This window comes from Oryctolagus cuniculus, chromosome 7 (assembly GCF_964237555.1).
Source record: "Oryctolagus cuniculus chromosome 7, mOryCun1.1, whole genome shotgun sequence".
Lineage (NCBI taxonomy): Eukaryota > Metazoa > Chordata > Mammalia > Lagomorpha > Leporidae > Oryctolagus > Oryctolagus cuniculus.
In genome coordinates, this window is record NC_091438.1 from 83,740,303 (window position 1) to 83,755,818 (window position 15,516).

A 15,516-nucleotide genomic window follows, 5' to 3' on the forward strand; every position below is an offset into this window, starting at 1 on the left:
ATTTTTGTAGGGCGACAGATCTAACCACATCATATCTGCAAGTATTCGTCAGAAATAGGCTGTGGCACTTGAACAGGAACAGTCACAAAACCACTCCCAAAAAGAGGAAATCAAGACTCAGAAAAATGAAAAAAAAAAATGAGTTCACAAACAAAATTACAGAATACATTTTAAAATTCCACATCAAGGAGAAAGCAACAATAAAACAGATTACTGAAGTTAAATCCAAGAAAGTAAGGAATTTGAGCAATATATAGCAAATTTCTATATAAAGAATTTGAGCAATACATAACAAAAATAACAACTGTTTGTATTGTCAAAGGAATAAAATAAGGAATAACAAACACCTATTTATAAGGAAGACCAAGAACTAAGAAAATTTTAAAAACCTTGAAAATTTAAAATATTTATGAATTTAAAAGAGCTAGACACGGGTTAACTAGTATAGAGAATCAAGAAAATATCTCAAGAGGTATAAAAATAAATAAGCTGGAAAGAAAAAAGAAGGAGACATTAAGAGAGATAGAGAAGTGGTTAAGAACTTCTAATGTTTATATGGTATTAGTTTCATAAGTATAATCTAGAGAGAATTGTGGGAGTGGGAGTGGGGAGTGTAGAAGGACAGTAACTACAAAATTACAGAGATGAAGAGACTAGTGAGTTCTGAGATCAAAAGAGACCATCAGGTACCAAAAATTAATAAAAGTTTTAAATATCCACACCTAAATACCTCACAATGAAAGTGCACAATATCAAAATTAAAGAAAATCTGAAAGAATCAGAGGAAAAAGAGGGCAATCTTTAAGGAAATGAAATCAGATTGACAACAGATTTCTTACTAGCAACGATGGCTATAAGAAGTCTATGGAATAATTTTTAAACTGCCAAAGAAAGACTTTATGAGTCTGGAATTCCACACAAATTATAATTCAACAGGTTAGATTAATAAAAGTAGGAGCCAACATTGTGGTATAGTGGATAAAGCTGATGCATGTGATGCCAGCATCCACATGGGTGCCAATTTGAGCCTCGGCTGTTCTGCTTCTGATCCAGCTTTCTGCAAATGCACCAGGGAAAGCAAGAAGATGACCCAAGTGCTTGGGCCCCTGCCATCACATGGGAGACCTGGAAGAAGCTCCTGGCTTCTGGTTTCAGCCTGGCCCAGCCCCAGCCATTGTGGCCATGTGGGGAGTGAACCAGTAGATGGAAGGTATCACTCTGTCTCTCTTTCTTTCTCTGTAACTCTGACTTTTAAATAAATAAATAAATCTTTAAAAAATAAAGAAGGGAGCCAATGTTGTGGCGTAAAAGGTAGATTCAGAAAAATATTCACCACTAGTTCTTTCTTTCAAAATAAAACAAAACAAAAGTACTAAGAATGTATTTAGTAAGGGAAAAAATTAACCTAGAAAGCAGCAAATATATGGGGAAAAATTACAAAACATGTTAATAAATAAAATTTAAAAATAATAGTACAAGTAAGTCCTATTAGAACAAGGTAGTACTCGACAACTAGATAATTCCAGTATAGGATTGATGGAAGTTCCTTCAAATAAAAGACAAAGTTTCAAACTAAAAATGATAGAGCTATGATTAGTTTTAAGCTATAATTTAAATTTAAAATTTAAATTTTAATATGCATGTTAAAAGTATAATAAAAGCCATTAAAATAAAAATAGTAAGAATAATTTGCAAATAATTAAGAGGGAGGAATAAAGAAAACAATCATTGGAGCTGGTGTGGTAGAGCAGTGGGCTAAGCTGTTGCTTGCAGTGCTAGTATCCTATATGGGTGCTGTTTCAAGTTCCAGCTGCTACACTTCCAACCCAGCTCCCTGCTAATGTGCCTGGGAGAGCAACAGAGGATGGCCCAAGTGCTTGGGCCCCTGCAACCACATGGGAGACCAGGAAGAAGCTCTTGGCTCCGGCCTTTGGTCTGTCCTAGCCCTGGCCATTGCAACAATTTAGGAAGTGAACCAGGAGATAGAAGATTTCTCTCTGTCTCTGTCTCCATCTCTGCCTGTCTCTCTGTCTCTTTCTCTCTCTCTCTCTGACACTGTCTTCCAAGCTAATATTATAAATCTTAAAAAAAAAAATGGGGCAGGAGAAAAAACAATTAGTCCTATACAAATCAAGATGTATGAAAACAAAATAAAAAGAAAAGTATAATACATAGAAATCACAAAACAAAGTATCAAAAATAAGTCTTAACAAATGTAGATAAATTCTGTAATTGTATTTTAAGAAAAAAAAACTCATGTAGGAGTCTCTGAGATAAAGCTGAAATATCAAGAAATATAGCTGAGATGAAGAACTCTTTGGGGGATTCTGCAATGGCTGAATAGAGAAAATATGTGCTGATTTTGACCAGAGAAAGAAAGAAGAAGAAAAGTGGAGGAAGGGTATTCCCGGGGGAGAATGGGAGAGAAGTTTGTAGTGGAAATTCTACAGAAACAAAGGGACACCATACAGCAGCATGGAAAGAACAGACACACAGCAGTGAGCATGTCACACAGCGTGTCCAGCCCAGTAGCCAGGGTTGGGGGAGAAGCCAGGTGATGGGAGCAAGGTGAGAGCAGACTGCAACAGCCCCAGCCACTGTTGATACTGCATGAGGGAGAACCTTGTGGACCACACTGACATTGAGTACAGTCTGGAGCCCAGTGGGTGTCAGGGTGCGCACCTAGTCCAGTGAAGGAAAAGCACATTTCTTTCTCTTCGTTCCCCAACAAGGGCATCAAGCCAGCTGGGGGAAGAAGGCACCATCTTGGCACCACTAGAGACTGTGGTGATGCTCGCATGTGCAACTAAGGGATTTTACCAGAGAGAAAGGTCTGTGTCCCCCACGGACTTTGAGTCTGGTTAGGAGGGCTGACAGGGGGCTGGGCACCCATTTAAGATTGTGAGGTGCTCCCATCCTCTCCTTCTATCACAGGGTCTGAGGCTCAAACTGCCAAAGCAGAGCACCCAACATGCAGCTGGCTCTGGTGATGTCTCTGATCTCTCTGTGGATGGTGAGAGGGGATCTTCTGCACCCTGTGACTGTGGGAGCCTTGCACACTGTGCCTGTGGGAATTCTGTGACTGCACAAAAGAACATGGTATATAGCTGGGTCTCTGAGCATTCAATGTGTCTGGTATCAGAGGCTCAGAGCTCCTAGACTGCCTGGGGTGGGTCACTGCAGAGGGTTCTGTGCTCATGCTGAGGTCTGCACAGATCCTTTGTGTACTTCCTGTCCAGGCATGGGTGAGGGCTGCACAACTGTGGGGTAACCACGGGCACCTTGGAAGAGAGGAAGTAAGATGTGACTACACGAATAGGTATGATTACCCCTCCCCTACTGACAATAGAGATCTACCACACCCAGTGCATGGAACTTTTTCCAGAATAGACCATATGCTAGCCCATAAAGGAAGTCCAAGCAAATTCAAAAAACTGAAATCAAACCATATAGCTTTTCTGCCCCAAATGGAACAAAGCTGGAAATTAACAACTAAAGACTCTCTAGAAAATATGCAAACACATGGAGACTAAAAAAAATGCTCCTGAATGAATAGTGGGTCACAGAAGAAATCAAAAGGGAAATAAAATTTCCTGGAAATGAATGAAGATGACAATACAAGATATCCAAATTTATGAGATACAGAAAACGTAGACTTAAGAGGAAAGTTTATAGCAATTAGTACCTACATCAAGTAATTGGAAAGGCATCACATAAATGAGCTATCAATGCATCTCAAGGACCTAGAAAAACAACAACAAACCAAACCCAAAATTAGTAGGAGGAAAGAAGTAATTAAAATTAGAGAAGAAATAAACAAAATTGAAACAAAAAAATACAAAAGATCAGTGAAATGAAGAGCTGGTTTTTGGGGAAAAAATGAACAAAATTCACAACATTGGCACAACTAACCAAAAAAAGAAGGGTAAGGTCCAAATCAATAAAATCAGAGATGAAAAACGAGATGTAATAGCTCCTCTTCCAGTCCAGCTCTCTGCTGTGGCCCAGGAGTTCAGTGGAGGATGGCCCAAGTCCTTGGGCCCTGCACCCGCACGGGAGACCAGGAGAAGTGCCTGGCTCCTGGCTTCGGATCAGCGCGGTACGCCGGCCGCAGCTCAATGGGCGCAGCGGCCATTGGGGGGTGAACCAAAGGAAAAAGGAAGACCTTTCTTTCTCTCTCACTGTCCACTCTGCCTGTCAAAGAAAGAAAGAAAGAAAGAAAAAAAGAAAGAAAGAAAGAAAGAAATGGGCAAAGTATTTGAATAGCTATTTTTCAAAAGATGAAATTCAAATGGTCAATGACACATGAAAAAATGCTCAACAAAATGGATGCAAGTGGAAACCATTATACTTAGTGAAATAAGCCAATCCTCAAAAGACAGATACCATGTGTTTTCCCTGATCTGTGGTAACTAATAGAGTACAAAATAATGTAATGTAGGGCCCGCACCGTGGCTCACTTGGTTAATCCTCCACCTGCGGTGCGGGCATCTCATATGGGCACCAGGTTCTAGTCCCAGTTGCTCCTCTTCCAGTCCAGCTCTCTGCTGTGGCCCAGGAATACAGTGAAGGATGGCCCAAGTGCTTGGGTCTCTGCACCCGTGTGGGAGACCAGGAAGAAGCACCTGGCTCCTGGCTTCGGATCAGCGTAGCTCTGGCTGTAGTGGCCATTTGGGGGGTGAACCAATGGAAGGAAGAACTTTCTCTTTGTCTCTCCCTCTCACTTTCTAACTCTGTCAAATAAATAAATAAATAAATGTAATGTAAAAATTGACATTTTGACAATTGACTATTGTTTACAGCCTTTGTCTCCACTATTAAGGAACAGTGTTTCTTTCTTCTTATTATTTGCTGAAGACTTTATTTATAGAGGGTTAATCTTATGATTATAAAATAAACTAAAAGTATGTCATTGTAAAAATTTAAAGAAATAAGAAAGGAAGGAGGAGGGAGGGTGGAAGCATGAGTAGGAGGTGGGGTGGGAAATATATAGGAAATACATGAAATCTGTTCACCTTATGTAAATTTTAGAAAAAAACAAATACAGTTGGAAAAAACAGGAAACCTGAGGTTCTCCTGCATAGAGAGCATCTATTTGATTACTAAAATGCAATAAAGAGAGAAAGGGTGGCAAGAGTTGGGTTGAAACTTGAGGGCTGGTGTATGTTATTGAAGATTTTGGGTCAAATGTAATAGACATCTGTTGAAATAAATAAAGGATTGTCTACTTACATAACACAAGAACAAAATGTCAAGAGAAACTCTGACCAATGATAAGTCAATGGGTTATCTCACTGGGACTCTGTCATCAGGTGTCCAATATTTGTCCAAATATCTGCATTAGCATTCAGGCGGGAGATGGGTGCCACGCTGAGGGTTACAGTTACCCAGAGGATAGTTCCCAGAGCACATTACATTTGCCCCCCAAACCTGTTGTAAACAGTAACAGCCCAGAACCTTGTGTCACTAAGGAATGTGCAAGGAGGTCTATTAGAGTTTAGGAAAAGGGTGCTACTGAGAACTCAGCCTAAAAATGGACACCGTAAGTGACAAAGTAGAATTAATTGCCAAGGTTGCCCCAGTTCCCCAGCCATTAAAGAGAATGGATGAAGTTGGAGGCAGGGCTTGTGACAGCATTAAGGATTTTAGTAAGAGAAAATACAATGAGATTTTGTCTGAGTAGGGTGGGAAGTAAAGTTCAAAAAAGGAATGAATACTAGAAGAGTAGACAGGGTCAAGTGATGGATGTCTTCCTGGTGGGACTAGGATGTGTGGGAGGGAAGGAAAGAAGAAGGTGGAGGGGTAAGAGATGGTCACTGGAAACAGCAATGTCATTCCTGTAGGCTTCCAAGAAAGGGAAATTCTAGGTGTTATTGCGAAAATAGCATTATCCGTGTGGCAGTGAGTGAATGCTGTTTGAGCAAAGGAACCCACAGAGCTGGGAGTCATCAGTGATGACAGCAGACTTGCTGGAAAGGAGTTCTCCTGAAAGGTAGGGGGAGATGATGGAACCACAGGTCACAAGCTGGTGAGGAGAACCAGAACACTGACCACTTCCTAAGCCAAGACACAAGTTAACAAGTATAAGCAGCCTGTGTAACATTGGTCAATGGGTACTGTCACTTTCAGGATGGAATTCTAACTCCTAGCATGTAAAGTCTTTCTGATCCTTCATCTTTCTCCCTCTCCCATCACCAAGGCTCTTCTCTCTTCTACTGGACTACCTTGTTCCATCTACATGTGCCAATTCCTCCACTTGAAATTTCCTTTCCCTACATCTTTTTTGTTTGTTTGAAAGGCAGAGAGAGAGAGAGAGAGAGAGAGGGAGAGAGAGAACAGAGACAGAAATCTTCCATCTGCTGATTCATTCCTCAAATGCCTACAATAGCTGGGGATAGGACAGACCAAAGCCAGGAGCCAGGAACTCCATCTTAGTCTCCCGCGTGGGAGGTAGGGACCCAACTACTTGAGCCATCATCTGCTGTCTCGCAAAGTATGCATTAGTAGGAAGGTAGAATTGGGAGCGAAGCCAGGACTTGAACCCAGGTACTCAGACACAGGATGCAGGAGACCCAACTGACATCTTAACCACCATGCCAACTATCTGCCCCTTTCTTTTCCTACACCTCTACCCAACTGACTCCTAGGTAGTCTTCAGCGTTGAACCCTGGAGTCTTCTCTTGGAAATGCTTCCCTAGTTCCCATTTTGAGCTGAATACCCCCTCCTTCCCACAACCCATCATACTCCCATGGCACTAGGTCCTTTGTCACAGCATTCACTATACCACCATGAAGTTCCTAAAGAATGGGGGTACATCTTACGTATTTTGGTGTCCCAATACCTAGTGGAGTTCCCAGTTCATAAACAAGCCTCTGGTTAAATACTTTTTAAGTATACACATAAATTTCAAGGGGTGAGAAAGAAATTGGCATCACATTCCATTAAGATGAGAAATCAGAGAAAACAAAGATGAACAAGTCTCTCCAACAGAGAATCAATATGGTACCATGCAAGCAGTTACAAGATGATTAAGCAGAGTGTAGGTGGATAGCTGGGAAGAACACTACATTGACTGACAAGATTGGAACATAACAAGACAGAAGAGAAGAGAATGCACCAGATATGCTTACATGAGAGTATGATTCTGTGTCATAGGGAAAAGAGGGAGGAAGAACTGAGGCCACCAACTCTTGGCTGTCCACTACACATGACCTCATGTCATTGTGCAGAAGACCACTGAGATAGAAATTGGCATCTTGATTCTACTGGAAATCCACCAGTAGGGTTTACAATGAATTTAGGTGCAAAGTCATAGTAATTCTGTAGAAATTCCTTCCCAGGTGCTATGAGATCCTTGAGCAGTAAGTTTATTGGAAGCCCAGCAAAGGCAACAGGCCCTAACCAGTGCTGTAGACTTGTTAGGATCAAATATATATTTGTTGACTGAATGAATTAAATTAAAGAACAAATGAAGTTGGTGACTATATGAAACTGAATTGCATTAAGTTTAAGGGTCAGGCACTATAAGTACTTAACATATTTTATCTCATTCAACTCTCACATTATCCATAATTATCCTTCACTTTACAGATACAACAGTGAGGCTAAGAAAGTTTTACATTTTGAATGAAGGACACACACCTCATGAAAGGCAGAGCAAACCTTTCCCCAGGCCTTTCTGCCTGGAGATCTGGATTCCTAACCACTCTGCTACACTGCCTGTCTCAAGGAATGGATTCCTCCAAATTAATGGACTTCTCTGAAAGTTTCAGCTTTCCCCCATGAAGAAGACCATCCAGTGTTCCAGAAGGAGGGGAAAAAGGCACAAAACAGGGGGAGTTGAGGGTGATTAGTTCAAAATGTAGCAAATCTAAAAATACACGGCCTTCACTTTTAGATATTTGTCCAACAGGGGTGGAACAACTTTAATTAGTGTAACAGGACAATAGGAATTAAATTGGCTTGGTTGCAAGATTTTTATAGGATGACACTGATGGTATTACTATCCAACTTCAAAGATTTGGAAAGATGTTCCTGCTAACACTGGAGAATAGAAGCCTGTTTTTCATCAACTAGGCTGGCCTGACAAATTAAGTCTGTGGAGTCATTAGATTAAGATAAGAGCTTATCTCCTAGGCTGACATTTATTCAGAGGTTTTTATACTGCTCAGCCAGTAATTAGTGCTGTTGAATTTTTAACACTGCTTTGTCCAGTCATTCAAAAATTCTAGAGGTATATGTGTATCTCCTGTGAATGTGTTTGGTTATTAAAAATAGAAGAGGAATGCAACTGAATTACTTTAATTCTTCCAAAAGTTGTTCTATGGTGAAACATGCAGCCTAATGACTTAGCTGCAGAAGGGAGCAGTTCTCCCAAATTGATAAATGTTGAATAAGGAGTTGCTTTTTAATGTGAGATATATAATTTTCTTCAAGGCACACATATTATGGGTTTATTATGGTCAAGGAGAATCATTAAAACCATGATCACACACAGCAATGGCTTCCTGCTGTTTCACGCCCCCAATTCAGCAAACATAGATTCACAGAGCAGCTCAAAGTTTTGTGGGTTTTAAGTTTCTTGCCTATAGCTGATTTGGCTGTGAAAAGTCTTCATTTTCTGGCCTTCTTGTAATTATACCAACTTGATTACTGTAGAATAAACTAATACATTAAGTCTGCACACATGTGTTTCGACAGTCTTTCAAACAATGTTCCCATTTTTAAGATGTTTGGTTTGCAAAATTCCAATGTCTATGTTGGAATACTAATTAGTAGGCAGGTGGGCTCACTGCTTGGGTGAAGTGGTATCCTGTTAATATTACTATCACATCATTTGTTTTCTCCTAAGTGTGGACATCTCTCATCACTCAACATACTGCATTTGCCACTTTTGAGAAAAATGTGACAGAGAGAACTCCACGGGGACAAGTGAAAGATTTGACTCTACTAGTTCACCTTAATATCACCCAAAAGAAACCTTCAAAGAAAGCCCTACATACTTAGGAGACTCAGTTTGCAAGATGCACTCTCTTCCTTTAAAATTTGACCCGTGTGATTTTATAGTAAACAGGTTTAGGTTAAAGTCACTAATCAGCCTCTGTATTTAATGGGTTTAGACCCTCTCTTCACACAGACACACCATCCAAGGTGAAGTGTCCCATAAAGCATTTGAAATTCTTGATTTTTCTCAACACCCCAAATTCCAATCCACTCTTGACCTCTCGGTAAGGTGATACAGAGAAAAGAACAGGCCCTAGTTTACCACTTCAACAAGTCATGAACTTCAGTTTCCTTAGGGGAAAATAAGTTAGCTCTGGGTAATCTTTAAATATACTTTGCAGGGCCCTCAATCTCAGATCTGCGATCTGACTCCCAAGGCAGGATTAAAAGAAGCCTGAGTGAACAGAGAAAATTACAATGGAAGACTACGCCACTGAGTTCAGATTCATCTGAGGAATTTGATCAATTGCATTTGAAATCATAGAAGAGAAATTCTGGAATTATGATGATGCTTTGGCACAGAACAGAGGTCAGAGGATGCTGTTTATTGAACAAATGAATGAGTGGATGAATAAATGGAGAGGCACCATAATATACTGGGATTTGGAGTCAGACACACCTGGGTTTAATTCTGAACTCTACCACCTACTTGCTTTGTGACCTTGGAAAACACTTAAACCTCGCTGAAACTGATTCTTCATTAGTAAATCTAGTGTAATAACTAGTCCATAAAGTTGTTGGCAAGATTAACAAAAAGGTACACAAGCACACAGCAAGTGCTGAAAGAAGCATTGTTTTCACTTCTTTTCCCCCAAGGTGGTTTTGTTGGGGGGGAGGGGAGGTTGGTTTTTATGTTGGGGGAGGGAGTATTTGTTTCCACATAAATTAAATTGTAAATACATCAGCACCCAGCTTTCAAATTCGTGTACTACCAACACATTTGTTATGCCTTATTATTATCTTTTAATGGGTTATGAAAAAGGAAGAAGAGGAAAGAGCGCAAACCTGTGGCGGCTCCCGGTGGGTAATCAGGCTGGGGGAAGGTAGGCGGCGTTCGGCGTGTTTACAATGTACTCCATCTCAGAACTCAGCTTCGTTAACTCATCCGCCCCACCCCCAGCCTTCTGAAGAGCACCATGTAATTAGAGCACTAACGAGGTCATTTAGCAGAAACCATGGGTAGGGAGTAATGAATGTGCTATCAGGCTGGGAGAACAGCTTGGGCAAAAATCCAAACAGTCCGTGTTCAACTCTGATGAGCCGACCTAAACTTGGAAAACAGAGCTCGGAGAAAGGTTAATAATAGGACACCAAAAACGAAAGCTGCTTCTTCAGTGGACGACCCAAAGGGACGGTTTGAGCAGAGTACTTCAGAGCTGGTGGTGGCTTTGGCATGATGGGAGGCAGGTGGCACCTTGCTCCTGGCATGGTGGCTTGGGTGTTTCAGGGTCATTACTGGGGGTCTGGAATACAAGAATACAAGACCTGGGAGGGTGGTCGGAGGCCATCGGATTCGATCTCCCCATTTTACAGATGAGCTTAGACTACTCCAGAGAGCTGAAGTGGCCTGATCAGACCGTTAGACTCTGGCCCAGACTTGGTACCAAGGCATCCACATAAGCAGGGGAGTGTTTGGCTCACTGTCTCGTGCTGTCTCCTTGCCTCTGGGGATGACATTTGGGACACCATTTGCACAGTATACAATGAGACTTTAAGTGGGGCTGGTTTTACTTGGACCACTTCTAGAGTAATTAGGTCCCAGAAAAATAAATCCATCCATCCTCTAGTTTGCATTTGGAATTAGTGCTCTTAATTGACTTACAACTGCTCACATGGCTATGGCTTTCAGCTGTAGAGAAGAGGACATCGAGGAAGAGAAACCCAAAGAAATCAAAACCCCAGCACACTGATGTCCAAGCTGGAGCTGTGCCCACCCTCCAGCTCACTGAATTGGTGCCCAATTCTATGCAAGAACCAAGTGCCACTGGCAAAGAGGGTAAATCGTGGGCCACCGACTGGCATACCCTTGTTTATGCTTTACAGATGATGTTGGAATGCACAGAATGAAAATCATTGCAAAAGCACTTTATTAATGTGCTTTTTATCCAGTTTAGACATATACATATACATATACATAGCACAACTATGACCACACAGAGGAGGCCATAAAGATATTTTTGAGGTTACAATAGGGTTTCCATGGTCAACATGTGGGGACCTCTGTTCTAGCTTTCTAGTTTCAGACATTGGAAATGTGTCCCTATTATAAACGTTCCCAAGTAGACACAGGACTTAGTCACTATTGGTACTTAAAGTAGTAAAGTGTTGAAATCCACTGGCTGCATTTGTTCCAGGGCCACGTTCATGTCCACCATGCACCAGAGGCACAACACTACAAGGAAGGCAGCTAGGGACAAGCAGAGGGCACAGAGCATATCCTCTGCCTTGAGAAACTGACTACGCATTTTGATGTGGGCATGAAGGCTATATTTATTTCTACTCCAGGCTCTTGTCTTGCACTCAAACATGCTAAATGCAGACACGTACAAGGTGCACAAAGTGATAACAAATTTTATTCAAAAGGTGAGAAAGTGGGGGTTGCCCCACAAAAATGAATACCTGGTACAAGTGGGCAGTGGGCCAGAAGGTTGCCCAAAATGCAGAGGGGTGGGGGAGCACCTGAGCAGCACCTCCAGCGATGGTCTACGGTGGAAGAGAGACGAAGAAGGAGCTCCTCTCCAGATACTGGCCCTCTGTATGAGGTAGGGGGTGGTGCCTCTGCAAGGCGTGAAGCCACCTGGGAATTACATGGCACCTCTACAAGTTCTGTATTTTCATGATGTCCTTTCCTAGGTCCTGAATGAAGCAGATGCATCCTGGGAAAGGGGGGTTGACAAGCAGGAGGATAGAATGCATGGGGGCTTGTGACTTCCAGCTCCGCAGACCTATCTAGCTGCCTGCGTATCTCACACCCCAGCACACACTACCCAGACCGTAAAGAGCAGCTAACGGAAATGGATGAGCACTCCTAGGAGTCCCCTACTTGCAGTGAAAATGGTGACTGAGAGGGCGCCGTTAGAAGCAGGAGACACCGTTTGCTCTTTGGATGTGTGTAGCGTCTCTCCAGGAGCCCCCTTCTTGGGCCTGCTCCTCCACACAACTGGGTTCCCTCAAGGGCCAGCCTCCAAGAGCCAAGTCTCTCGAGAGCCTTCTCCCTGCTTCCTGGACAGCTTCACACAAGGACACTTCACAAAGTTTGTGGAAAACAGGATTAAAGTTTCTTCCAGTGCAAAGAAATTTTTGAAATCAATACACACATGGGGTCTTCAAGAAGTTCACTGAAAATGGATATTCTGAAAATGCTATGCGTGGAATTCAAACATTTCTTGTCCAAAAGAAACTCTTGTAATTCCATTTTTCCATGGTTTGAAGTAGCCTTGTATTGCTCCCACCCAGACCCCACACACACTCTCTTTGTTCTAGTGGAGCAGATAGGAAGCCGGAGGAAAACCTGCCTGTCAGGGCTGGGCAGTCTCACAAGGATGGTACAAGGCCAAAAACAATGCGAGGGCGATAACCAGGCCCCAGGCATGCGAGCCTGGGAGGGACACTCCTGCTCCCTCAACACAACCCTCCTTGTCTGACTCTGGACACGATGTCGTGATAAGAGAAAGCTCCAGATTACCAGTTAATTCAGGTCTCTGCATAAAACAGTATAGAATAAGTTTTCATGGCCGCAGATGTTCAGTCATTTAAAACTAGAACTTCATCTAAAAATTCCCCCTCTCCTCCATCCCTCCTCATCGTGGGAGATCCTAGCTGGAACCTGCTGATGTGGCTGATGGTGTGGGAGGTGGCCTCTGCACTGGAACCCAGACTTTGGGGGATTTGAACTCAGGTTCAAATGCTAGCTTAGTGCAGAGCTCTGTGCCTTGAGCAAGCTGCTTAACCCTTCCGATCCCCAGCTTCCTCCACTAGGAAAACAGATGCTCACGATGCGTCGCTCCCAGGATTACTCCAAAGACAAAATGAGACAAAGGACATTGAGTAGCCTGGCCTGCAGTAGGTAGGCAAAGAAATTTTGTTGTCAGGTTTGCAGAATAGAATTCCGACACTCTCCTTCAGCGGGCAGAAACTATAAAGAAGCCACTCTGTCAGGAGGCAACAGCTGGCGCTAGGAACGGATGGAGCCACACCAGGGGAGAGTGCCACCCATCCTTAGAGTCACATGTACTTTACGGATACAGCAATTTGCCTCTCGTCAAATGTTCCCTAACATTTTGCGAAAATTCCCCAAATGTCAAATTAGTGAGTAATGTGTAGAGCACTAAGGAGCTTGTTATCCTCTGACTGATTCATAACATATTTTGGGTGTCCCAGACACCAGCCCCAGTCAATGTTAGTAAATAAGGAAAATCGCAGCTCCCCTCGCAAGCTCTGAAATCAGTACCAGCTTCCACTTGCACAGAAAGAATCTAACCCTCCAAGGCCTGGAGCGCCTTGGAGTTGGTTAAGCCAGCACCAGTCAACGCACACCTATCCCTGACTGTGTGTCCAGACCTGAGCCAGCCAGGGATACAAGTCCGAGCGTGGAAGTCTGAATCCCAGTGGCTGACAGCACACAAGCCACTGGGCTCTGGTACCTTTTCTTATTTAACCCTCTCAAAAGTCCTTTTTACTGACTTAGCAAAGTTTGGAATGGTGATTGCTATGAGCGCAGAACTTCCCATAGGAGCTCACTTCTTGGGAGATCCCCTCCATACAGGTGGGTTATAAGTGTTTTTATAATTCCTGTAACAACCCAGTGGGAATACCCCATTTTACAGATGAGAAAACTGAGACCCAGAGGTAAAGTAGCTTGCCTAAGGCCATATAGTTAGTGAGTGGCAGAGTTAAGTTAGGAACCCAGACAGTCTGGCTCCAGAGTCTGTGCTTTTAACCATTAAATATTGCCTTATATGGGAGGCACCATAATTATACCCATTTTACAGATAAGGAAACAGAGGTTCAGTAACTCCAAGATATTCAACGGCTACTGGGTGGTGGCTGAACTAGGGTTTAAAGTGAGGTCTACTTAGCTGGTTATAACTTAGATAAAGGCTAATTGAGAAGTCTTGCCCTAAGAAGTGTCTAGTTTTTCTGGCCATGCATTGAAAGGATAAAGATCTTGGGAAGACCACAAGCAATAAACGTCCAAAGGTTCCCATCCTGTACATGCCCTGGTGGTCGTGGCTCCAGCACGTGGCTCTGACGTGAACAAGTTTCTCAAAACAGGGCCGAGAGCTGGCCTCAGAAAGGCCTTTCTGTTTTTTCTGCCTCCCAAACTTGAGGAAAATTGAGACAAACCCAAGTTCCTGATGCTGCAAGGTGTATATTTATATGCCTGCTTATGATGCGTACCTAAACCTTGCTCTGTTTACTCTGCTAACTTTCCACAACTATTTAACTCTTAAGAAGAGGGATGGAGGGGGGGGGTCGGTGGGGGGAGGAGGAGGGTAAAACAGCAAGCGGATTAGACACAGAGCCATGGGGTTTTCATGAGATTTTCCATCTAGCTTCTAGCTCCTCTTTCTCTCCAGAGCTTGACAGGGACCGAGGGCAGTGGCGGTGGTTCCTGAAGACAAGGGAGCGAAGTCTCAGTTGCACATGGTGCAGTTAGATTAGGAATACAGTGATGCATCTTGGAAAACAGCTTGACTTGATACCTGGAAAACATCCAGAGCTACGTTACTTCCTTCAAGAAAGGGCCCCGGGACTGACGCTGGGGTACAGTAGGCTTAGCCTCTGCCTGCGGTGCCAGCATCCCATATGGGCACCAGTTTGAGGCCCAGCCACTCCGCTTCCGACCCAGCTCCCTGCTTATATCCTGGGAAAGCAGCAGAAGATGGCCCAAGTGCTTGGGCTCCTGTACCCAGGGGGATCTGGAGGAAGTTTCTGGCTCCTAGCCTGTAATCAGTCTACCTCCAGCCACTGGGGCCATTTGGGGAGTGAACCAGTGGATGGAAGATCTCTCTCTCTCTCTCTCTCTCTCTTTCTCTCTCTCTTTCTCTCTGTCTGTAAATCTACCTCTCAAATAAATAAATAAATCTTTAAAAAATTAAAAAGGGTCCCCGCTTTCTTCTCCCAGCTCCTCCCTCCAAGCTGGCCAGAGCCGCAGAGGGTTTGCCTAAGACAGCAGGACTGCTGCACAGAGACTGCCACACGAGGCCCCCAAAGCCCCTCTCCGGCTCTGGTGTTCAAAGCCTACAGTACAGAGAAGCCTATGCCCCCACACAAGTGACCTGCAAGTCCCATCGCTTGTAACCCCAGCCACTCCCAACCCCAACCCAGTTTTCCCATTTCCACTGCCCCTGTCCTGCTCAAATCACCGTTATGCTGCCCTGATTACTGTCATAATCCTGACTTGTCTTTCTGCTTCCAGTTTTGCCTGCTTTAATCACCATCCAAGAGCAGCTAAAGCAGAAATCTGACTGTGTCAACAGAAACCCACTGCCCCGAGGATGCAGCCCAAG

General features: G+C 43.3%; 1 long non-coding RNA gene across 1 annotated transcript in view; it reads right to left on the bottom strand.

Annotated features, from left to right (window-relative positions):
- Positions 1-10,604, bottom strand: part of LOC127489896 (uncharacterized) — a 126,312-nt gene extending 115,708 nt beyond the window's left edge. The window contains exon 1 of the long non-coding RNA XR_011390594.1: positions 10,010-10,604. This is a non-coding gene — a long non-coding RNA (uncharacterized lncRNA). The remainder of the gene's footprint in view (positions 1-10,009) is intronic.
- Positions 10,605-15,516: the final 4,912 nt, after the last annotated feature.